This window comes from Mastigoproctus giganteus, chromosome 4 (genome assembly GCF_048544385.1).
Source record: "Mastigoproctus giganteus isolate SK-2022 chromosome 4, ASM4854438v1, whole genome shotgun sequence".
Classification (NCBI taxonomy): domain Eukaryota; kingdom Metazoa; phylum Arthropoda; class Arachnida; order Uropygi; family Thelyphonidae; genus Mastigoproctus; species Mastigoproctus giganteus.
This window is the reverse complement of record NC_143578.1, coordinates 141,385,223-141,411,976: the sequence shown is the minus strand read 5'-3', so window position 1 is coordinate 141,411,976 and position 26,754 is coordinate 141,385,223. Positions and strand designations below refer to the sequence as shown.

The following is a 26,754-nucleotide window of genomic DNA, read 5'->3' as shown; positions in this document are numbered from 1 at the left end:
AAACAGTATATTTTAATTTATGGTTCAGTTTATTTTCAACAAAGTTACAAGTGCACATGATATGGAGAGAAGCAGCATCTTAATAACCAAATCTTGCCCACTGCAATCCCCCCCCCCTTTGTTAAAGTAGTGTACAACATTCTATATGTATGTGATTGAAGCAAATCAGCAGACTATGTTTACAATCATAGAACGGTGTTCTTCTTACAGATGGTTTTATAACAAATGTTAAATATTTCTCATTTCACATTTATGTAATTAAAAAGTATAGTAGAGCATCAGTTATCCGGAATAGCTGATGTCAGACTTCTTCCGGATAACTACATTTTCTGGATAATTGAATTGGAAAATTTTTCTCGTAAAATTAAATAAATTTAATCTTACTTTACGATTAAATTAAATAATTAAGATTAATTAAATTTTAAAAAATATATAAACTAATCTCAGAAAACAGAAACATCCATGCAGGCATTTTTATGATTTTTATACAAAATAGGAAAATTAGAAAGATTTTTAAATGCTCTTGGTTTTTTCGACTTACCGATAACAAGCAAGGACAAGCTGTGCATCCCAGTGATATTTGCGCACATAGCAATTGTAACTCGCTCTTTTCTCATCTTAAAACTTGGTGCAGGCATTTCCATTTTAGTGGCTAGAGTTTTTCTCAGTAATGCTTGCCATAATAAGCCCATATCATCATTATAAATGTTTTCTTTCTTGTAATTTGCTTAACTGAAATTTACAGTAATCAAATTCTGCATTTTAAAAAAAAATTCACAGATGTTTTCTCAGAAAAGGATGATTCCGAATTATTTTGTAATGCTGATTTCAAAAATGACTTCTATTTGTTTCCATCATGTTAGGTTTCTTCAAAAACCATGAAAGAAAATTTGATTTTTCACGAATTTTTATTAATTTTGGCAGAATTTGTGCATTACAATTATAACAAAATGCTACTTTTACTAGACTTTTATATTTAAATACATATTAAGAACTGAGGGGGGGAGTACACAAAAACACACATTTTAAAAACCGATCAATGATGGGTCAAATTTTCTTATACTTTATAGTCCCTCTTCAACATCCATCATGTTGACATTCCACCTCCTGTGGTAACTAATCTCCATGTCTTTAATATCCTGGTGAAACCTCTCACCCTGTTTTCTTCCCTAACACTTCCTAAATTTTCTGAGATATTCAATTAACTCAAATGCAGATGGGTAAAAAATGTACCTCAACACTCATCTTGCATCCCAGCTTCTTGAAGTTTGCCAACATATATTCAATTATGTTCTTATAGTCTGGTTCCTTGTTATTCCTAAGATGTTCTCAACAACAGATGTGAAGCTAATCATGCCTGTTTCTCTCTTTTATTCATAGTTCCCTTGAAATCTCAGTCCCTCATCAGTTTATGGTATTGAGGTCCAATAAAAATACCTTGTTTTAGTTTTTCTTGGGTGATCAATGGAAATTTAGTATAAAGTAGCTGAAGCAGGGACCTTCCTGAGATAAAACTTTCAAAAACTGTTTCATCAAACCCAGTTTGATGTACAAGGGTGAAAGGGGGACAGTTTTAGTGCTTATCAGTGGTTTATGAACAATGCTGTTTGATTCAGGCAACAAACTGCCACTATGTTCAGACCATTACTCGACTGTCTCGCTCACACAAAAAAGCAAGGCATTTATGTTCTTTGATCCAGACAACAAACTGCCCATCTTTGGCTAGACCCAGATATCCCAGTACTTACCTGATTGCTGTCCAAGTAACATGCCTATCACTTTAAAATCAGCACAGACCAAACAACCATGCTCTTCACAGTTAATACTTGTCAGCATCTTGAAGTTCTCATAATATTTCTTTCAAATGCACAGAGTGAGCTACTGGAATTGACCCATATTTATTTTCATTGTGTAGAAAAACAACTTTGGGACTCCTCATGAGTCAATAAAACGTCTCCACTGTTTAGGATTGTAACTAATTCCTAAATAGTTAATCATAAAATCTCAGAAAAGTAGGGGACTAGTTTTCATTCTCTGTGTCTATATAATGTGAAAAATGTCCCATGTGCTAGAATATTTTTACTTACATCTGGAACCAAGGAGTTCTGCACATTCAGTTTGTAAATTTAAATCTTTTACCAGATCATTGAATTCATGCTGCAAAAACATTGAGGGCCGGATTCAACGTCTCCAGGCATGTAGGCTTCACTTTCAGCACTCTCTGCTACATTCTCAAATATAAGTGGAGGACATGGAATTGGCAGGTTATCTTCATGTGGGACTGGTCTAATGGCAGATGGAATATTAGGATACACATTGTATATCCCTCTAGCTCTACATCCTTCTTCGCAAGATTATCTACCAAGATGATCTTGTAATCATCAGAGTTTAGTACACCCCTGGCATTCCCTTTCCTGGATAACTCCTCATGTGTCAATGAAGACGTAAAATATTCAATTAGTTTGTTAGCTATCTGAGCAGGATTATCAACAGTTGAACCATCAATATCAAGTGAACCAATCTGATTCATCACCTTCCTTCTAGAGTTTACATAAGTAAAGAAGTCTTTGCTGTTTTTCTTTTCATTCTTTGCCAATGATTTCTCCTAATCTGCCTTTGCCTGCCTAACCTCTCTATGGCTTGGCTACAGACCAGTTTATATCTATCATAGGCTTCTGTGTCACCTGTTAATTTGTATGTATCCCATGCATTTTTTTTCTATGCCACATGCCTAATTATTTCATCTGACATCCATTTAGGCCTAAATCTTGAAGTATTTCTTTGTTGATATGAAAAGCCTAGTAGTTTCCAAGATTAATTCTTTGAATGCTTCCCATTTTGAATCTGCTGTATAGTAACATCGTCAGTTGGTCCCACTGTATAGAATATAAATATTGTCTCGGACCACCGTAGTCACCTTTACGAAAGCAAAAACCGTTTCATTTACCCCTGATGGTAGTTACCTTTTTGAGTAAATCCCACTTCAGCACACTGTAATCACTGTCACCTAGTGGTTCCTTTATCTGCAGATTCTTAATGCATGAAGAATCACTACTGATAATCAGATCAAGGGTATTACTCCCTATAGTTGCCTCCTGAACATGCTGCTGTAGAAAACAATCATCCAATAAATCCACAAAAGCCTTGCTAGTGTGTGTGTGTGAGTGACCAACCCACAAATTCCAGTCAATCTCTGAGAAATTAAAATCCCCCATTATAAGACACTCTGATTTACTGGCCCACTCTATTTCTCTGCACAATTGCTAATCAAATTCATTAGGCCTCCTATAACACACACCTACTCTCATTTTTCCTTTCCCAGTGATTATGTCACACCAAACAGACTCAACATTACATTGTACACATTGTACTCCCAAAATTCGAATTCTGCACTGCTTAATATCATTGTGACATCATGTCTCTGATATCCCAACAATATCTGCCTTTATGCACTAGCACATCAAGCTCATCAAATTTATTAACTATACTCCTAGCATTGGTGTATATGCAACTATACATGCACCTGTTTCTACTCTTACTTACCCTAACATAGCCCATGTATTTACTTGGGCTGTGTTAGAATCACTTTCACTCTGTCAGTGGCTACTGTTAATCTATTAGTCCGTGTATCCCCCCCCCCCAAGCTAGCAGTTTTCTGACCCACTTAACTCTGCCTCGATAGCATCAGCAAATATTCTTGCACCCCTTCTATTTAAGTGTATCCCATCCCTGTAGAAGCAGTCTCCTGTAAACAAGCACAGACCAGGCTGAGAAAAATTCTACCCCTTGCACAATCTCTCTAGGGCCGAATTAACTGACAAGGCTCTCATCGTGTCTCCCTCCTATCGTGTTTGGGCAGAATTGCAGACACTTTCAAATTCAACCCTAACTCACAGCTTTTTTTCAACATTGACCTGTACTTGTTAAGTAATTCCGCCAGTCTCCTACTCTTAATATCATTAGTGCCAACGAGTACAACAATATCACCCTTTGTGCCCTTAAAAGATGATATCTGCTCTACGTTATCAACCTTTGTACCTGGCAGACATACCCTGGTCCTGTTCCACCTATCCTTTTTGCACAATATGTTCCCCGTTTCCCTGACAGTAGAATCACCGACAACAACTAGTTCCTTTGGGCCCAGCGCATTCTGCCTTGCCACTGTGTTGTGTGCAAGCTCTGGCACTGATAGCTTGATGGGCTCCTCAATTTAAATCCTTCGAGGACATCCACCCTGTCCTTCAAGCTCTCATATAGGCCCATAACAATGCTGAGTTGGTATCTGATTTCCTCACATTCAAAGACAGGAATATCATGTCCCATTCCTGATTGCTCCACAAATATCAAAGGGGGTGGTTGTTCTCTGCGATTCAGAGAACGACTGCCTCCTTCAGGTCTCCCTTGAGGCACAGCAATCACATTAGTTTGAGTCTTTTGCTTTGCTGCTCTGTTCTGAGTCATAATTTCTTTTCAATTTCAAATAAAATTGTAATACAAAAGATAACCCTAAACTTATATTGTAATGCAGTTATAACACTATATACAGGTCAACTATCACTAATCCGGTTCCACCGCTAATTCGGACATAATTTTCTCGAAAGTAATTTCAAATTTTTCAGGTTGGCACACCGACCTCCTCCTGATGTTTTGGTGGCATTGGTTGCAGCATCAGCTGTTGGCGCGAACTTGTAAACACTGGCAAGCCATTTCCACTTGTTTTTCTGCATTTATTATTATAACCTGCTCGTATTTAGCCCCGGAAAGGGTTCTAATGCATAAAGGAAGTGCCTCTCATGGTGTAAAGCGCAAACACTGTACATTGTCTATAACAGATATAAAACTTCTGAAAAAACTCGACGGTGGTGTGTCTGTGAGAACTTTAACTCTGCTTAATTTTAAATTTCAGCAATTTCTCTCACTTTCATCAACCGGTGAAATACCACCACTTTGCTTATTGGAGGCTTGAAGTGGTGAAACCCATGTTTAGTCGCTAGAGAAAAGTTTCCGGCACCCCCCCCCTCCCCCCATACTTCTCCTTCAACCCATGCACAGTACTAAGTACTATAGGCTTTGATACCTTTCGTGTTTGGGGTTTTCATAAAAAAAAAAAAAAAAAATTTTTAGTAATTAGCCATTCCTTTTTATTTATTTATTATTTTTTTTTTTTTTTTACAACACACTGTACAAACTTGCAACACAATATGATGATAATATAGCGAGCTAATGAAGTTGTTTTCACAAAATCTAACAATACTGATAAACATTGCAACGTTTGAGAGTTTATTTTATCGCAATTAGTTTTGTGGCACTCGCCATGTGTGCAATAAACTAATCACCAACGACCTTCATATGTATGCCATAATAGCATCACACGTATGTGGCTGATATGGCTTCTCAAGATTTATTAACCTACTGGGCCATGTCGGCCACATATGTGACAAAAAAAAAAAAAAAAGACTTTTTTTTCATATTTTAAAGGAAAAAATGACATCACTGGTATTACAATCTTTATTTTAGAATCACTAATCAAATAATTTGCTAAATATTTTTGGCCCATGGGGAATTTGTCGTTGCCCCACTAGATATCGACATTTAAGGAATTGCTAGCGGGGCAAGGGCAAGGTTTCTCAAAATGGAAAGTGGAATACAATGTGCTATCATCAGCAAAACTGTGGATAGGATTTCCAGTCAATGGAAGGTCATTAATATACAAGAGGAACAGAGTGTGAGAAAGACATGAGCTAAAAGATGGAAGCTTGTTTAGAAGACCTTTATGCCAAACACATTGAAAACCCTTTGAGATGTCCAGAGCAACTGAACTGTGTTTCACCGAACTTTTCCATTAAATTAGTCCATAAATCGGTGGCCAAAATATCACCAGTGGATCGACACTGATGGAATCCATACTGGCGATCGTTCATCAGACGGAAGGTTTCTAGGTATTTTAAGAATTGGCAGTTAATTGATTTCTCCATTACTTTAGAAAGAGTAATTGCAATGGGACGATAACTGGACAGCAGGGATTTGTCACCCTTTTTAGGAACTGGCTGGATATGAACAAATTTCCAAGCAGAAGGAAAAACACTTTTGGAAAAAGAAAGTGAAAAAAAGCAGCAATGAACAGGAGTAAGTTCAGGAGCACAGGATTTGAGACCAAGTGGGGAAATACCATCGGAACCTGGAGCTTTCTCAGCATCAAGATTCGTCAAAATCCTCCTGACATCCTTTTGATGGAAGACCACAGGAAGCATTGAATGGAGTGTGTTGGGAATGGTGGGAGGTGTTTTACCAAGATCATTAATCCATGAGTTGGAAGAAAAGTAGGATGCTAGTAGGTATTCGGGTGACACTCAAGTCAAGTGGACCTAATTTTGGCGAAGTCTGGATGGATCTGTAATAGCCAAATCCTCTGCTTGCACCGTCACGATGGTGGGACTGTTAGTAATCCTGGGTATAACCTCCATGCACAAGTACACGGTGGGTGACCATCCAGGTGTGACCAACGTAAGCAGGGGTCGAGGTGTGGTGCCCACACCACATGGAGAAATGTGACTCCGCTATGTTATCAGGCAGTACTAGGTGGTAGATGACTCTCATCAACCGGTGCAATACCATCTGGCACATTATAGCCTTAGTTGCTGATGCACCAATAAAACCGAACAAACCAAACCAAGCAGTACCACCACTTTGCTTATTGGAGGCTTGAAGTGGTGGAACCCATGTTTAGTCTGTAGAGATAAGTTCTGGTCGACCCTTTCCCATCTCTTCTATCGTGCAGTATGATTGATAACTTTTCAGGTTATGATGAACATCGTGGCGAGATCCATTATTCCCTACATTTTGAAGGAAAAACTCTAAAACGGTGTTTTCAGGCCAGCCGCTAGTTAGTACGCTGGACAGAACCTGTTGGTAACTCTCTAGGAAGCTTCCGGATCAGTTTGTGTATAATCTTGCTACCTCTACTCTGGCATATAGTGATGGGAGGGAGTCTGACTAGTGTGTGTGCGGGGGGCATTGTCCAGGCCATGTTATGTCAAGGATCTGGGTATATTCTTACCGTGTGTACGCCATATCCTAAAATTTCATTACTTCATACAGCATGTCCCACCTACTTTTTCTTACTATTGAATACACGCTGAATTGTGAAACTAATAGAGCAAGCTTATCTGCGGAAAGAAGTAAACCTCCCAAACACGTCCTAATTCATTTCAAAAATGTACGTGGTCTCAATTCTCATCTCAACAATGTCCATTTTGCAGTCTGCCAAACCCCATGTTCTTTTTCTGACAGAATCCCAGTTATCAGTTGATTCAACTACTGCTAATCTCAGTTGCCCAAATTATTGGCTGTATGATTCCTTTCGCCTCAAATGCAATACTTGTGAATATGCCCGTTCTGATATTCCCTGTCAGAGATTTGGTAATTTTGAATCTCCTCTCTTCGATCTTCACTGACTTAAAATCCTCATTGTGTCAAATTCATCTGTTGTCTCTCCCAACTGCACTAATCACTTGGTGCTCTTTCACTTCCTCTCTTTGCAACTTGACTTTTTCTAGTCCAACTTTCCTAACAGTGAGATAATTTTCCTTGGTGTTTTTAATGTTCACAACTCCAGCTGGCTTCCGTTTTCTAGTCACACTGACCGAGCTGGTCAAGATGCTGAGGCTTTTCCAATTATTAATGACCTTGCACAGATTGTTCATTTACCTACAAGAATACCGGACAAACCTAATCATACAGCCAACATGATTGATTTTTTCTCAGAAACAACCTTTCTAAGTACACGGTAGAAGTGAGAGGTCCTTTAGGCACTTCAGATAACAACTTGGTGATTGTCTCTTCTCCAATGGAGCCTTTATCTCATGGCTATTCCCATCCTCGTGTTGTTTGGCATTACAAGAATGCAAAATGGGATGATCTGCGAGATTTCTTTTCTTCTTTTCCTTGGTCGGATTACTGTTTCAAAACTACTGATGTTCACGTTTGCTAAGATCGTGTCAGTGAAATTATTCTTGCATTACAGGAATGGAATCGTTTATCCCACACTCCACTTTAAAATCTCGTCCTTTATCTAAACCTTGGTTTCCCAATAAATGTGCCAAGGTTGTTCAAGAGAAGAATTTTGCATATCATAATTGGCTTGTTTCTAATTCTCCAGTGTAATTTTCTGCCTACAGCAAAGTTGCAACAATTGTTAAGCAATTATTAATCAATCCAAATTAAGAGTAGAAAACTTGCTTCTTGCCCTAATGGTAGCCGAGCATACTGGTTTCTTGCCAAAGCTATTGGCCGCAACTTTTGCCCATCTCGGCTTCCACCTCTGTCCAAACCAGATGGTTCTGTTGTCAATTCAGCCAAGAATAAAGCTGACCTGCTTTATCCTTGGGTGCGAGACTACATGTGAACAGGCAAAGTTTTTACGGCTCCAGCAAATAGAGAAGTTTATACTTTTTTCATGACTTAAATTGGAATATTAATATATTTTTTAGAGTTGCTTTATAACCCAAGTACTTTAGTTTAAATTGAATTTAGACAGAGATTTTGTAGGTTATTAATTAGTACTGGTAAGGGTAATCTAGGTGTGGACAGGTTTTGCAGCTCTCGCGAACAAAAACTTTTTAATTACACTTAGCTGCTTTATTGACTTAATTGTTACATTAAATTATTTTCTATAAGTAGCTTATAGACCTACCCAAGCTCCGTAATTTATTTTGAATTTAGATAGCGTGATTTTGAAAGTAAATAATACCTCGTGTCCGTAGATTAACCATTCGTAACTTGCCGCCATTGTTATAAGATACGTGTGGTAGCGTAAGGTTTAACGGAAAACTAGATAGGGAGTATAGTAGTATCAATTAATCAGTAAAATTTATTAATCTTATTAAATTTGATTGTCAATTGAATTGTACTTTTTTAACTAAATAAATATAGCGACCTAGTTATAACAAACGCAACATCATAAATTAATACATATAAGTTGACAGGGGATAAGAAAGTCATATAACGTAAATAGGAGATAATATTCCATACCGAAATACATATATATATTGTTATAACTGCATTGGGATATAGATTTAGGGTTATATTTTGTATTGGAATTTAATTGAACTTGAATAGAAATCACGACTTAGACCAGAGCAGCAAAGCAAAAGGCTCTCAAACTAGTGGAAGTGCTGTGGCTCAGGGGAGAACTGACAGGGGCGGTGGTCTTCTGAATCACAGTCTATTTAAATGCAGTGTTTGTTTGATGTTTGTGCAGATATCAGGAACAAGACATGATATTGCCAAGGGTCTTTGTGTGTGCGCGCGCGTGATGTAAGAGAAGTGCAAGGAAATCAGGCACCAAGTCGGTATTGTTATGGTCTTATATGAGATGTTGAAAGACAGGAAGGATGCCCTTGAAGTATTTAAATTGAGGGCCCATCAAGTGCTCAGCTGCGCACATCAATGCTAGAGCTTGCACTTGAACATCACGCAACACAGCGGCAACCCCTAAGGCAGAATGCACTGGTCACAAAGGAACTAGTTGTAGGTGACTCTATTGTCAGGGAAATGGGGAACATATTGTGCAAAAAGGATAGCTGGAACAGGACCAGTGTATGTGTGCCAGGGGCAAAGGTTGATGATGTTGTAGGGCAGATATCATCCTTTAAGTGCACAAAGCATGATATTGTTGTACATCTTGGCACTAACAATATTAAGAGTAGGAGACCGGCAGAATTACTTAACAAGTACAACACAATGCTGAAAAAAAGGCGTGAGTTAGGGTTGAATTTGAAAGTGTCTGCAATTCTGCCCAGACACAATAGGAGGGAGTATATGATGAGAGCCTTGTTGATCAATTCGGCCCTGGAGAGATTGTGCAAGGCTCAATGGGTAGAATTTTTCTCAGCCTAGCCTATGCTTGTTAACAGGAGACACTGCCTCTACAGGGATGGGATACACTTAAATTTGTTTTTTTTTTTTTTTTATGTGAACCCCAAACACGAGAGGTATTAGAACCTTTAGTACCGTGCTTGGGTTGGAGGTTGAGAAGACGAAAGAAGATATTTGTTGACATTGGATTTGAACTTCTGTAGATTGTAATTTTCAGGAAATACATTTGAAGGAAGGTTGTTCCAGAAAACGGCAGTTGAATGAATAAATGAGGAAGATGAAAAGTTGGTTCTGTGGGTTTGAAGTTGGACAGTAAATGGATGTTGGCTGGTGGCAGCACGTGTTCGGATTGTTTTGAAAGAGAGAGCGGGAATTATACAAGCCAATTCAGAAGAACAGTGCCCATGGAAGTATCTGTAGAAGAGGCATGCAGCAGAAATAGTGCATCTATGAGAAAGAGAGTGGAGAGACTCTGTTAGAGATGAATCATTAATTAACCTAACTGCCCTCTTCTCAATGGAATCAAGAAACCTGAGAGAGGTTTTGAGGGGCAACACCCGAGACGTGGGAACAATATTCCATGGCAGGGCAGATTTCCGATTTATACAAAGTGAGCAGCTGTTTGGAAGAAAAGTAACGCCGAGAGCGAAAGAGAAAACCAAGTTTTTTAGATGCAGAGGAAGCAATATTTGTAATGTGCTTGTGCCAAGAGAGATTAGAAGTAAGGGTAATCTCCAAAAGATATATATCATTTTGCCTAGAAATCGGAGTGTCACTAAACATAAGCATAGGAGCAGAAGAATCCTTTTTGCGAGATATAAGACAAGACTGAGTTTTAGAAGGGTTGAAATCAACTAAGTTGTCTTTGCCCCACTGGAGAATTACCTGAAAATCGGCATTTAGGGAATTCGTATCAGATTTTCGAGAAGTTGAAGCTGATTGAGCAGGGCAAGGTTTCTCAAAATGGAAAGTTAATTGCAATGTGCTATCATTGGCAAAACTATGGACAGGATTTCCAGTCAATGGAAGAAGGTCACTGATATACAAGAGGAAAAAGGGTGGGGGAAAGAACTGAACCTTGGGGGACACCGGCATTAGTGGAGAAGTTAGAAGACAGAGAGCCATCTACCATCACCCTCAGTGAGCGATCATAGAGAAAACTGGATAACCAATTACTAAAAACAGTTGGCAAACCATAAGATGGAAGCTTGTTTAGAAGACCTTTATGCCAAACACGATCAAAAGTCTTTGAGATGTCAAGAGCAACTACTTGTGTTTCGCCGAACCTTTCCATCGAATTAGTCCATAAATAGGTAACATATGCCAGAATATCACCATTGGATCGACACTGACGGAATCCATACTGGCGATCGTTGATGAGACGGAAGGTTTCTAGGTAGTTTAAGAGTTGGCGGTTAATTGATTTCTCCATTACTTTAGAAAGAGGAGAAGTTAGCATTAGCATTAGTAGAGGCATTGATGCAAGAAAGCAAGCTTATGCAGCATCAGCCAAAAAAAAAAGAAAAAAAAACCCACTTCCACTTCACCCCTCTGTTCGTTCAAAATACCTGTCCAGCTGAGCCTTAAACTTATTTAGGCTATCAACCTCCACCACAAGGGATGGCAGTCTGTTCCACCAACCAACCACCCGTTGGCTAAAGGAAAAATTCCGCACGTCTATCCTACATCTGTCTTTCCTCAATTTGAATTTATGCCCTCTAAGGTGATTTTTCTGAGCTAGAGGAAGAATCCCATCAGCATTGAGCATGCTTAAACCATTCAAGGCTTTATACACCTCTATCAGATCACCTCGCTGGTGCCTAGTCTCCAGACACTGTAATTTGCAAAACTTAAGCCTTTCTTCATAAGAGCACCCCTTTGTTCCATTCACTAATCTTGTTGCCCTTCTCTGTACTCGTTCCAGCAGCTCTACATCCTTCTTGAAATGAGGCCTCCAGACCTGTATACAGTACTCTAGGTGTGGCCTGACCATTGCCTTATACAATGGAATAATCACCTCCTTATCCCTGCTGGAAAAATCCTGTATATCATTGACAATACTCCATGAGCTACTCTTGCAGCCCGTCTGCACTGCTAAGAGAACTTCATATCTGCCTGCACAATCACCCCCAAGTCCCATTCATTCTCTACCACTGTCAGTGTAGTACCACAGAGTTGATACGTTGCTCTGGGGTTGCTGTTTCCCATGTGTAGTACTTTACATTTGTCAATGTTAAACTTCATTTGCCACCTCTCAGCCCATCTGCTCAACCTTTCCAGATCCTGTTGCAGCAGCATAGTGTCAGTAGTGTCCTTGACAACCCTGCCAAACTTTGTATCATCTGCAAACTTGGACATTAAGCTTGATATACCATCATCAATACCATTTATAAATACAGAAAACAATAATGGACCCAACACTGAGCCCTGAGGGACTCCACTAATAACATTAGTCCACGATGAGCAGTGTCCATTGATTACCACTCTCTGTCTTCTCCCCCTCAACCACCCCTTTATCCATAGCAGCAATTTGCCTCCAATGTCACACTGCTCCAATTTGTGTAGCAGTCTTCCATGTGCAACAGTATCAAAAGCCTTTCTAAGATCCAAGTATATAATATCAAAGTTATTCCCTGCATCCAGTTCTTTTGTGACTGCATCATAGTATCCAATCAAGTTGGTCAGGCAAGACTTCCCCTTAACAAAACCATGCTGTGTCTGAGCTATAACTGAAGTCTTGTCTAAATGATCCTGCAGTGCTTCTTTAACCAGTGCCTCCATTAATTTTCCTGGAACAGAAGTTAAGCTCACAGGTCTATAATTACTTGTATCAGCCTTTGATCCTCCTTTGTGAATTGGGGTCACATTTGCACATTTCCAGTCTATGGGTACCTCCCCTGAGTCCAAGGAAGCTCTCATAATTATGGCTAAGGGTTTGCTTACTTCCTTAGCTGCCTCCTTTAATATAACTAGATAGATCCCATCCACCCCGGGTGCCTTTCTTGTGTTTATCTTCAACAGTTTCTCCTCCACTTTACTGCCAGTTATTTCAAGATTCTGTAGCTTACTGCTGGAGTTGAATACACCTCTGGCATTCCCCTTGCTGAATAACTCCTCATGTGTGAATGTCGATGCAAAATATTCATTTAGTTTGTTAGCTACCTGAGCAGGATCATCAACAGTTGACCCATCAATATCAAGTGGACCAATCTGATTCATCCCCTTCCTTTTAGAGTTTACATAAGTAAAGAACTCTTTGCTGTTTTCCTTTGCATCCCTTGCCAAGGATTTCTCGTAATCTGCCTTCGCCTGCCTAACCTCCTTTGTAACTTGGTTGCATATCAACTTGTATCTATCATAGGCTTCTGTGTCATGTGTTAATTTGTAAGTATCCCATGCATTTTTCTTCTCTGCCATATGCCTCATTAGTTCATCTGACATCCATTTTGGCCTAAACCTTGAACAATATTTCTTAGTAAAGCCTAGTAGCTTCCAAGATAAGTTCTTTGAATGCTTCCCATTTTGAATTTGCTGTTGGTAGCATCATCATCAGTTGGTCCCACTGTATAGAATATAAATACTGTCTCAGTCCATCATAGTCGCCTTTACGGAAGCAATAACCCTTCCCTTTACCCCTAATGGTAGTTACCTCTTTGAGTAAATCCCACTTCAGCACACTGTGATCACTGCCACCTAGTGGTTCATTTATCTGCAGATTCTTAATGCATGAAGAATCACTGCTGATAATCAAATCAAGAGTATTACTCCCTCTAGTTGCCTCCCGAACATGCTGATGTAGAAAACAATCATCCAATAAATCCACAAAAGCCCTGCTAGTGTGTGAGTAACCAGCCCCCAAATTCCAGTCAATATCTGGGAAATTAAAATCTCCCATTATAAGACTCTCTGATTTACTGGCCCACTCTATTTCCCTGTACAGTTCCTTATTATACTCATCAGAGTCATTAGGCCTATAGCACACTCCTACTCTCAATTTTGATCTCCCAATGCTTATGTCACACCAAACTGACTCAACACTGCACTGTCCAGCGATGTCGACTGGCTTCACTTCCTTGGTTTTTATGTGTTTCTTAACTAATAGCATAACCCCTCCCCCCTTCCTATCCTGTCTATCCTTTCTGTAGACGTTGTACTCCCCAAATTGCAGTTCTGCATCCCTTATATCTGTGTGACACCACGTCTCTGATATCCCAACAATATCTGCCTTTGATGTTTTGAGCAATAGCTCAAATTCATCAAATTTATTTACTAAACTCCTAGCATTGGTGTACACGTAAGTATCCCTGCACCTGTTTCTATTCTTAGCTACCCTAACACAACCCATGTGTTTACTTGTACCGCAATGGCTCCCAGCAGTCTCTGAAATACCATGCATCTTGTTTTTCAGGCTTCTGCTCATTCTAATAGAAGCAGTGCAAGAATCTCTTTCACCTCTGCCAGTGGCTACTGTCAATCTATTGGTCTTTGTCTCCCCCCAAGCTAGCAGTTTTCGACCCACCTAACACTGCCTCGATAGCATCAGCAAATATTCTTGCACCCTTTCTATTTAAGTGTATCCCATCCCTGTAGAAGCAATCTCTCCTGTTAACAAGTACAGTCCAGGCTAAAAAAAATTCTACCCCTTGAGCCTTGCACAATCTTTCCAGGGCCGAATTGATCGACAAGGCTCTCATCATATACTCCCTCCTATCGTGTCTGGGCAGAATTGCAGACACTTTCAAATTCAACCCTAATTCTCGGCTTTTGTTCAACAGTGACCTGTACTTGTTAAGTAATTCTGCCGGTCTCCTCTTAATATCATTAGTGCCAACGTGTACAACTATATCACCTTTTGTGCCCTTAAAACATGATATTCGCTCTACAACGTCATCAACCTTTGCCCCTGGCAGACATACCCTGGTCCTGTTCCACCTATCTTTTTTACAAAGCATGTTCCCCGTTTCCCTGACAATAGAGTCACCAACAACTACTAGTTCCTTCGGGACCAGCGCATTCTGCCTTGGGGGTTGTCTCTGTGTCACGTGATGCCCAAGTGCAAGCTCTGGCGTTGATGTGGGCAGCTGAGAGCTTGATGGGCCCCTCAATTTAGTTTCTTCGAGGGCATCCACCCTGTCCTTTAAGCTCTCATTTAGGCCCACAAGAACGCCGAGTTGTTGCCTGATATCGATACACTCCTTGCATCGCGCACACACAAAGACATCCCCCTTGGCAGTATCATGTCCCGTACCCGATTGCTCTGCAAACATCAAGCAAACAGTGCATTTTATAAGGCTGTGAGTCAGAGGACAACTGCCCCCCTCAGTTCTGCTCTGAGCCACAGCGATTCCATTAGCTTGAGCCTTTTGCTTTGCTGCTCTGGTCTGAGTCATGATTCTATTAATTTATTAATTAATTATAATTAATTACGTTATGTTTGTAATCTAAGTCGTTATATGTATTTATTTAAACGTACAATTCAACTGCTAACGAAGTTCAACTAACGCTATCTAGCACGGCATACAACTATCGTATCACAATGGCGGGAAATTTACGAACGGTAACGGAGTTGAAACACGTGGAAACCTTTACCGATACTTTTATGCAATTACAAGGCCGAGTAAAGAATAAATACACCAAGTTAATCAGAAAATCACAAAATAATGTTATACTACTAAATTTAAATCAAACGTTTTAGAAAAACAATAATTTCAAATCAATAAATAAGAAAAATCCACTTAGCGGCTTGGAACACGACCGTCTCTAGTAGCCTCGTCAGCAGACTGCAGAAGTAATTACAATGGGACGATAATTGGATGGGAGCGATTTGTCACCCTTTTTAGGAACTGCTTGGATATGAGCAAATTTCCAAGCAGAAGGAAAAACAACTTTGGAATAAGAAAGTGAGAAAAGGACGCAAAGAATAGGACTAAGTTCAGGAGCACAGGTTTTGAGAACAAGTGGAGAAATACCATCAGGTCCTGGAGCTTTCTTAGCATCAAGATTCATCAAAATCCTTCTGATGTGCTTTTGACGAAAGACCACAGGAGGCATTGAATGGAGCATGTTGGGAATGGTGGGAGGTGTTTTACCAAGATCATTAATTAATACATGAGCTGGAAGAAAAATGGGATGCTAGCAGGTCAGCTTTATCCTTGGCTGAAGTGACAACAGAACCATCTGGTTTTGACAGCGGTGGGAGCAGAGATGGGCAGAAGTTGTGGCCAATAACTTTGGCAAGAGACCAGAATGCTCGGCTACCATTAGGGCAAGAAGCAAGTTTTCTACTCTTAGTCTGTTCAAACTCTAGTTTCGACTGATTAATAACTGCTTTACAGTTGTTGCGAGTTTGGTGTAGGCAGAAAATGAAACTGAAGAATTAGAAACAAGCCAATTACGATATGCAACATTCTTCTCTTGGACAGCCTTAGCACATTTATTGGAAAACCGAGGTTTAGATAAAGGTCGAGATTTTAAAGTGCAGCGTGGGATAAAGGATTCCATTCCTGCAAGAATAATTTCACTGACACGATCTGAGCAAACGTTGACATCAGAAGTTTTGAAACAGTAATCCGACCAAGGAAAAGAAGAAAAGAAGTCTCGCAGGTCATCCCATTTTGCATTCTTGTAATGCCAAACAACACGAAACCGGTTGGAAATAGCCATGAGATAAAGGTTCCATTGGAGAAGAGACAATCACCAAGTTGTGATCTGAAGTGCCTAAAGGACCTCTCACTTCGACCGTGTACTTAGAAGGGTTGTTTGTGAGAAAAGGATCAAGCGTATTGGCTGTATGATTAGGATTGTCCAGTATTCTTGTAGGAAAATGAACAATCTGTGCTAAGTCATTAGATTGCAAAAGACTTAGCATCTTGACCTGCTGGGTCGGTGTGACTAGAAAACGGAAGCCAGCTGGAGTTGTGAACATTAAAATCACCAAGGAAAATTACCTCACTGTTAGGGAAGTTGGACTGGAGAAAGTCAAGTTGCAAAGAGAGGAGGTCAAAGAACTCCAAGTGATTAGTGGAGTTGGGAGAACGGTAGAGACAACAGATGAATTTAACAGAATGAGGTAGAGAGATTTTAAGCCAGAGAAGATCAAAGAGAGGAGATTCCAAATTGCCAAGTCTCTGACAGGAAATATCAGAACAGACATACGCACAAGTGCCACCTTTGAGGCGAAAGGAATCATACAGCGAATAATTTGGGAATCTGAGATGAGCAGTAGTTGAATCAACCAATAACTGAGATTCTGTCAGAAAAAGTACATGGGGTTTGGCAGACAGCAAGTGGAAATGGACATCGTTGAGATTAGAATTGAGACCACGTATATTTGTGAAATCAATTAGTAAGTCCTTGGGAGGTTTAGATCTTTTCGCAGATAAGCTTGCTCTATTAGTTTGACAATTCATGGTGTATTCAATAGTAAGAAAAAGTGGGTGGGACATGCTGTATGAAGTAATGAAATTTTTGGATATGGCGTACATGTGGTAAGAATATACCCAGATCCTTGACATAACGTGGCCACAACAATGCTCCCCGCTTACACACTACTGGGACACCCTCCAGTCAATATCTCGCAGAGTAGAGGTAGCAAGATTATACACTAGCTGATCTGGAACCCTCCTAGAGAGTTACCAACAGGTTCGGTCCGGTGTACTAACTAGCGGCCGGCCTGCGAACACCGTTTTAGAGCTGTACCCTCGAAATGTAAGGAATATTGGATCTCGCTACGACATTCATCATAACCTCAAAAGTCATCAATCATACTGCATGATGGAAAAGATAGGGAAGGGTTGACCGGAACGTAGCTCTAGAGACTAAACATGGGATGGGTTCCACCACTTCAAGCCCCCAATAAACAATGTGTTGGTATTTCACCCGTTGATGAGAGTCATCTACCACCTAGTATTGCCTGGTAACATAGAGGGGCGGCATTCCTCCATGTGGTGTGGGTGCCACACCTCGACCCCTGCTTACGTTGGTTCACACCTGAGTGGTCACCCACCATGTACTTGTGCATGGAGGTTATACCCAGGATTACAAAAGTCCCACCATCATGAAGGTGCAAGCAGAGGATTTGGCTGCCACAGACCGTACGGACTTTGCCGAAATTGGGTCCACTTATTTGAGTGTCACCCGAATATCAGTTCCATCAGCGTTTTAGACTTCCAGGTAGCAAGTACAGCTTGTTTGGCATATCTGAGAGAATGTCTGTGACAACCTCAAGGGTGCAAGAATATTTGCTGATGTTATCGAGGCAGAGTTATGTGGGTTGGAAAACTGCTAGCTTGGGTAATACACGGACTAATAGATTAACAGTAGCCGCTGGCGGAGGTAAATGTGATTCTTGCACTACTTCTATTGAAATGCAATTGAGCAGCAACCTGAAAAGCAAGGCAATGGGAATTTCCAGGACTGCTGTTAGTCGTAGTGGAACGAGTAAATACACGGGCTGTGTTAGGGTAACTAAGAGTAGAAACAGGTGCATGTATGCTTGCGTGTACACCAGTGCTAGGAGTATAGTTAATAAATTCGATGATGTTGAAGTGCTAGTTAAGACATCAAAGGCAGCTATTGTTAGGATATCGGAGACATGGTGTTACTCAGACATAAGAAGTGCCGAACTGGAATTTGGGGAGTACAATGTGTACAGAAAGGATAGACAGGACAGGAGGGAAGGGAGGGGAGGTTATGCTGTTAGTTAAGAAACACAGAAAATCTCAGGAGGTGCATCCAACTGATGTTGGTGTACAATGCAACGTTGAGTCCGTGTGGTGTGACATAAGCACTGGGAAAGGAAAAATGAGAATAGGTGTGTGTTATAGGCGTAATGAATATGATGAGTTTAATGAGCAATTGTGCAGAGAAATAGTGGGCCAGTAAATTAGTGCGTTGCATAATGGGGGGATTTTAATTTCCCGGATATTGACTGGAATTTGTGGGTTGGTCACTCGCACACTAGCAAGGCTTTCATGGATTTCTCGGATGATTGTTTTCTACAGCAGCATGTTCGGGAGGCAACTAGAGGGAGTAATTCTGATTATGAGTAGGGAATCTTCATGCATCAAGAATCTGCAGATAAAGGAACCACTAGGTGACAGTGAACACAGTGTTCTGAAGTGGGATTTACTCAAAGAGGTAACTAAAAAATGAATAGCAAATGAAATAGAAAACGGTACTCACCTTGTATAAATCTGCAATAAATTTTGTTGGTAGATGGTGGTTAAATTTAGGTTGGAATAAGCATTAAAGAGAACTAAGGTGGGGAATGGGGTGGAAATATTTTAAACAGATTTTAAAATGAGCGCAAGGAAGTAGAAATGCAGATCTCCAATCCTTGGTTGTCATAAAGAGGTTAAAAGACGTAAATGAAAAAAAGAGAGAAGACTGGTGATGCCAATAGTCATTACGAGGGACTTTCATAAGTAAACCGTCATTGGTTGGCAAATGGAAGAGAAGTGAGCGCGTGTTGTATTTAAAAGTTTATCTAAAGTCCCATGATACTCTTTGTGAACTTTAGCCGCGAGAGGTTCCAAGCCGGTGAAAGGTTGAAGGGAAGTTTAGCGTTAATAATGTTGAGATCGGAATGGTGTCGGTACCATTCGATGGTGAGGGCTTCGTATTGAAGAATTCTGTAGCTCGATCTAAGTTTAATTATAGTGATCGCAGAGTCAACAAGGGGGGGTGTGGTTGTGGGTTTGAGCATGGGTTGTTAACTCAGTGCAGGATTGACTTGTCTTGAAACTGTTGAAGTGGTAGTATGCGCGGGTATTAGAAGTTGGGGAGGAACCGAATTTGGTGGTAGTGCTGCTGATGTAACAGGTGTCGCAGTTTGGTTGGCATTTTATGAGATATATTATGTTACTGAGATCATTGATGGGATATTTGTGTGTATCTTTATAAGAATTAAATAGGGAACTTAGTTTATTGTAAGTGGAGAAGGTGAGGGAGATGTCGGTATCTTTGAATGTACGTCGGAATTGTGCTGCGAGTTCACTATGGTAAGGGAGAACTATGCGAGTATTTGTCTTGTGACTGTGTCTGGTGGGGTTATTAATACTGTTTTTAACGGTGGATATTGTGTGTTGGATGTGTTGAGGGGGGTAGCTCCTGGCTATGAATTAATCAGTAATGTTTTGAAGTTCATTGTGTAGATCGTTTTGTGAAGAGGTGAATTTGATAGCGTTGTAGATTTGGTTGTGTAGGATGGCTTTTTTGGTACTAAGGGGATAATGTGAAGTGAAATGTAGATATTTACCGGTGTGCGTGTGTTTTCTGAAAATCTTGGTATTTAAATTTGTGTCTGTTGTATAAATAGTGAGATTAAGAAAATTAATCTGGTTGTCCGTTGCGATTTCGAGGGTAAGGTTTAGCCTGTCATGTATTGTATTGAATTTTAAAAAAAGATTATGTATGGTTGTTCTGTTGCCTATTATTAGGATATAATCGGCATAGCCTCGTAATTTCAGAGGTGAAAGGTTGTAAAATTTGGTTTTCAATAGTGGCGAGATAAATTTCAGAAAGGGGGCAGAAATGCCTAAACCCATTGGTAAACCAAATGTTTGTCGATAAATTTTATTGTTCAATCTAAATTATCTAGCGTCTAGTAAAAGAGTTGTAAGTTCAAGGATGTGGTCAACTGAGAGGTATGTTTCGTTAAAGTGTCATCAGCTGTTAGAAGTACGCGTAATGCTTGTAGGGTGAAAGGGATATGCACATTAGTGTATAGGGATATGACGTCAAAAGAAGCTAATACGTCTTCATCGGATATGGTGGTGTTGTTGATTTTTTGGAATCCTTGCTTGGTATTATTAATTTTGAATGTAGGGAATCGAGTGAGTGGGGATATAATTTTGACAAGGAACGTGGATAAATTAGCAAAAGCTGACTTACTAAACAAAACGATAGGTCTTAGTGGGTGGCCAGGTTTGTGTAACTTGGTTATTCCGAACAAGTGGGGCAGAATGTTGTTGCGAATACCTATTTGTTGTAATGTAAAGAGGTTGATTTCTTTGTTCTGTCTGAGTTTTCTGAGAATTGTGTCAAGTTTATTTTTAAGTTTTGTAATGTTGCGTTTGCTGTCATTTGTATATGTATCTTGGTCGGCTAAAATTAACTCCATTTTTCCTGTGTAGGTGTTCTTGTCCAGGATAACGATTGTGTCTCTTTTGTCAGCTTTTTGGATGATAATATTAGGGGTTTTGCTTAGTCTTAGTAAATCCGAGAGTCGTTTTTTTATGTTAGGGAGAGATGTGAGTTTAGAATTTATTATCCTATTAGACTGGTGTATAAATTGCCACTTATCGGGATGTTGATCGAGTTTAGACTGGAGTTCGATTATACAATCTTTTATTGGATAGTGTTGTTCTGTAATCGCAAAATTGAAGCCAAGTTCTAGGCCGGAGAGTTCGGAAGGGGTGAAGGATTTTGAGGAGAGGTTAATGGTGGAGATTTTTGGGGGGGTTTTGGATGTGAGTGTGTTCCATTTTTTGGTGTCTTTTGGATGTGAGTGTGTTCCATTTTTTGGTGTCTTTTTGTGCTATGTGTTGGATGGTGGCGTTGATATTTTTGTGATTAATATATTCAATGCAGGCGTCCAGTGGCATGTCTCTTTTGAGGAAGAATCATAATTGGAGTATACACTTTAAGAGTTGGTGTTTTTTGTTAAATACAGCATTCAATATGAAGCTACAGAATTCTTCAATATGAAGCCCTCACCATCGAATGGTACCGACACCATTCAGATCTCAACATTATTAAATCATGGGAGTTTAGATAAATTTTTAAAAAAAACACGCGCTCACTTCTCTTCCATTTGCCAACTGATGACGGTTTACTTACGAAAGTTGCTCTTAATGACTATTGGCACCACCAGTCTTCTCTCTTTTTTTCATTTGTGTCTTTTAACCTCTTTATGACAACCAACGATTAGAGATCTGCATTTCTACTTCCTTGCGCTCATTTTAAAATCTGTTTAAAATATTTAAAATATTTTCACCCCATTCCCCGCCTTAGTTCTTTTTAATGCTTCTTCCAACCTAAATTTAACCCCCATCTACCAAAAAAATTTATTGCAGATTTATACAAGGTGAGTACCGTTATACAAGGTATTTATACGCGGTGGCAAATGAAGTTTAACATTGACAAATGTAAAGAACTACATATGGGAAGCAGTAATCCCACAGAAACGTACCAACTCTGTGGTACCACACTGACAGTGGTACAAAATGAAAAGGACCTGGGGGTAATTGTGCTGGCAGATATGAAGTTTTCTGAGCAGTGCAGACAGTCTGCAAGAGTAGCTCATGGTGTCTTGTCACTGATATACAGGAATTTTTCTAGCAGGGATAAGGAGGTGATTATCCCCTTGTATTAGGCAATGGTCTGGCCGCACCTTGAGTACTGTATACAGGTCTGGAGTCCTCATTTTAAAAAGGATGTAGAGCTGTTGGAACGAGTACAGAGAAAGACAACAAGATTAGTGAATGGAACAAAGGGTTGATCTTACAAAGAAAAGCTTAACTTTTGCAAATTACAGTGTCTGCAGACTAGGCACCTTCGAGGTGATCTGATAGAGATGTATAAAGCCTTGAATATGATCAATGCTGATGGGATTCTTCCTCTTGCTCATATTAATCACCTGATAGGGCATAAATTGAAATTGAGGAAAGACAGTTGTAGGATAGATGTGCCGAAGTTTGCCTATAGCCAGTGGGTGGTGGATTGCTCGAACAAACTTCCATCTATTGTTGTAGAAATTGATAGCTTAAATAGATTGAAGACAGAACTTGACAAACATTTGGAGCGAGTGGATGGTGAAATAAGGGTGTTTTTTTTTTGGCTGATGCTATATAAGCTTGCTTTCTTGCATCATGTGCCTTTGATAATGCTAGCATCCCATTTTCCTTCCAACTCATGTATTAATGATCTTGGTAAAACACCTCCCACCATTCCCAACACACTCCATTCAATGCCTCTTGTGGTCTTCCGTTAAAAGGATGTCAGAAGGATTTTGACGAATCTTAATGCTAAGAAAGCTTCAAGTCCCGATGGTATTTCTCCACTTTTTCTCAAAACCTGTGCTCCTGAACTTACTCCTATTCTTTGCTGCCTTTTTTCACTTTCTTATTCCAAAGGTGTTTTTCCTTCTGCTTGGAAATTTGCTCATATCCAGCCAGTTCCTAAAAAAGGTGACAAAACCCTCCCATCCAATTATCGTCCCATTGCAATTACTTCTATTCTTTCTAAAGTAATGGAGAACTCAATTAACCGCCAACTCTTAAACTGCCTAGAAACCTTCCATCTGATCAACAATCGCCAGAATGGATTCCGTCACTGTTGATTCACTGGTGATATTCTGGCTTACGTTACCCATTTATGGACTAATTCAATGGAAAGGTTCAGTGAAACACAAGTAGTTGCTCTTGACATCTCAAAGGCTTTCAATCGTGTTTGGCTCAAAGGTTTTCTAAAAAAACTTCCACCTTATGGTTTGCCAATCAGTTTAACTTCTCAAAAATCTGCTACCAATTCCTTAAATGCGTATCTTCATGAAATTCTCCAGTGGGGCAAAGGCAACTTAGTTGATTTCAATCCTAAAACTCAGTCTTGTTTTATGTCTCGCAAAAAGGATTCTTCTGCTCGTATGCTTATCTTTAGTGACACTTTGATTTCTAGGCAAAATGATATATCTCTTTTGGGGATTACCCTGACTTCTAATCTCTCTTGGCACAACACATTACAAATATTGCTCCCTCTCCGTCTAAAAAACTTGGTTTTCTCTTTCGCTCTCGGCGTTACTTTTCTTCCGAACAGCTGCTCACTCTGTATAAATCGCAAATTCGCCCTGCCATTAAATATTTTTCCCACATCTGTGTTGGTGCCCCCAACACCTCTCTCAGACTTCTTGATTCCATTCAGAAGAGGGCAGTTAGGTTAATTAATGATTCATCTTTAACAAAGTCTCTCCACTCGCTGTCTCATAGACGTACTGTTTCTGCTGCATGCCTCTTCTACAGATACTTCCATGGGCACTGTTCTTCTGAATTGGCTTCTATAATTCCCCCTCTCTCTTTCAAAACAGTCCGAACACGTGCCGCCACCAGCCAACATCCATTTACTGTCCAACTCCAAACTCACAGAACCAACTTTTCATCTTCCTTGTTTATTCATTTAACTGCCATTTTCTGGAACAACCTTCCTTCATACGTATTTCCTGAAAATTACAGTCTACAGAAGTTCAAATCCAATGTTAACAAATATCTTCTTTCGTCTTCTCAACCTCCAACCCAAGCACGGTACTAAGTACTATAGGTTCTAATACCTCTCGTGTTTGGGGTTTACATAAAAAAAAAAAAAACTGTATCCAGGAATGTTTTTATGGCTTTTCTTCTAATTTGTCATGCTTTAGCTTAGGGTTTCCTATATAAGGTTTGGAGGAAATGGGAGAACCTTTGAAACAGATTACAGACTGTGTTGGAAGTGGGTTTTTTTTTTTTTTTTCTTGCATTGGTACAGGCTTCATTGAATCAGTACTTTTGGGTGTTCGTAGTATTGTAGTATTGCTTCAGTACTTTTGGATGTTCGTGTTTAGCTACAGAAGATTGCAGTATTGCTTCAGAAGCTGTTGTCAGGTTTGGTAGCATGCTCAGAACAGGATCCACTGTCCTTTAATAAGTTGCCCATCAAAAGAGACAACAGATAAATATTTGGCATAATTAACCTTTGAGAAATTCTTTGTTTCTTGATAATTTGGGCATGGGTTTTGCTGGTTGGATTCTATATATCATTGGAATAATCTAAAACTATCCACTCTATACTTGATACTAGAGTGGGGAGGCAAAATGAATAGGTCAACTTCTGAAGTGGATCCTGTGGGAGGGCAAGTTTAGGTATGCAGGCCAATCTTTGATAGAATTAGATACTGTAAAATCCCAATTGGTTCATTTAGGTTCAGGCTGTCCCCAGTATTCATGAATGCAAAGGGAGGCTTCTTATTTCTACTGATGTTTGATGTTATTGTTACTGAATTGTTGGGCTGAAATTGAAATATTGTTCCCTTGTTCAGCATTCCCATCCAGGAAGCTCAGACGACCCCGGGGGCGTCCAGCCAGAGAATAATGGGCTTATCTCGTAGTGGTGTGTGGCAACATGGGGTCCTACAAGGGGTTCTGTGGCCAAAAGCTCGAACACATCAACAGAACCCAGCATAATACCATACACATAGAACACTTTTTCTGGCTTTTACAGGTACTGTACTGTATTTCTTCACAAGAGCACTTATGGCATAGATGCGGGAAACCTTTTGTGGTGCCCTCTCCCCAGATGCTATATGTGCTTTTTTCAGTAGCCTGCTACTGAATCATAAGCATAGACCACACCTATTCTGTAATAGAGATAAGAATGATTTGTATGGAGCATTTGTGCACAGTTACACTTTGGCAGGGTTGCAGGATACTTTTTTTTTTTATGTGAAACATCCTTGGGGCACCTACAACTGAGAAAATCTGTACGTTACAAAAAATGTGTTCCACCAGAAGTGCTTCCAACACTCCCACCACTAGTTTATGCCTCACTAGTAGTGTGATTAGAGTGTTTGACGCATTTTTTGTGACTGGTAAATCTCTAATTCTAGTGAACCGATTTACAAAATTCAAACGCCAATAGTTTGAATTTCGTCGAACTGAATTAAAAAAAAAAAAATTTTTAATTAAAAAAAAAATAAAAAACCACTTGTGTACCATGTATGCAAGAAAGAGATTTTATTTTATGTGAAAACATCCTTGGCTTGGAAGAGGTTATAGAAATCCAAACCACTAGCCTAATTATCGATTTGATTGTAGCCATTTGTTGAATAGTACGATTGCAACAATACAAGTATTTATCATATCACTGCAACATTACAAATATTTGTCAAAATTTATTTTTTCATTTTGCATTTTCATTACACTCCATCGTTACGTGCTGCTATAGAAGTTTTCACAACAATAATTTTGGAAATGGTGTTCAATGATGCTGAAGTCAAGTGCAGAGCATTCTCGTATCGAGAATGCTCTGCACTTGAGTGTCGAGTATCAAGTAAAAATGAAAGCAACTTGACCTAAGAAAATAAAGACAAAGGTAGCAATGAGTGTGCAAGAATGAAAGACTCAAGATTGTTTAAAGAAGAAAGAAAATCAAGTGTTGGATTTACTTTCAACCAGCAATCTTCTTACTTACGTACAATGCAACATTTCTCCAATTGCAGAGCAGATGAGTTTAAATGACCAAGCTCCTTTTCCTTATGCTGACTACTAAGAACACGCATTGAGAGTTTGAAAGAATATTTATGAAAAATGATTTCTGTTCTGAATGCTACATTTGCAAACATGTAGGGTTTGAAAACGATGCAAAGAAACCAGCTGCTAAAGATACACCATTGATATGCACTGCATTTCCTGATGGAATCCTTGTATGTAATAGCTGTAGAGGATCACTTGAGAACACTATTCCAGTGCTCTCAAGTCGAATGGCTTTGTCTACCCAGAAATATCATTGCATTTACCAAAGTAGGATTTAGTGACAGAGGCTCATTTCCCCTGCTTATAATTCATGCAGAGACACCTAAAACATATGGACAATACAGCATTCTGGGCTGCCAAGTGATCAATGTTCCTGTTTCAGCCAACACAATGGTCCACCGCTTGCAAAGGGATATTGATGATTGTATAAATGTGCATACAAAATGCAGGAAAAAACACAAGTCCAGCTATTTGATCAGGTTAGTAAAAAAGTGTGGCTTCAGCATTTTGTTGACACACCTCTCTACCAATTGTATCAAATCATGATAAATCAGTCATCCTTTGATGACAGTCACATAGAAATTAATTTTGGCTAAAG

General features: G+C 39.6%; 1 protein-coding gene across 2 annotated transcripts in view; it reads right to left on the bottom strand.

The window, feature by feature from the left end:
* Positions 1–26,754, bottom strand: part of LOC150087101 (tRNA (guanine-N(7)-)-methyltransferase) — a 249,410-nt gene that overhangs the window by 556 nt on the left and 222,100 nt on the right. The gene's annotated exons all lie outside the window — the stretch shown is intronic.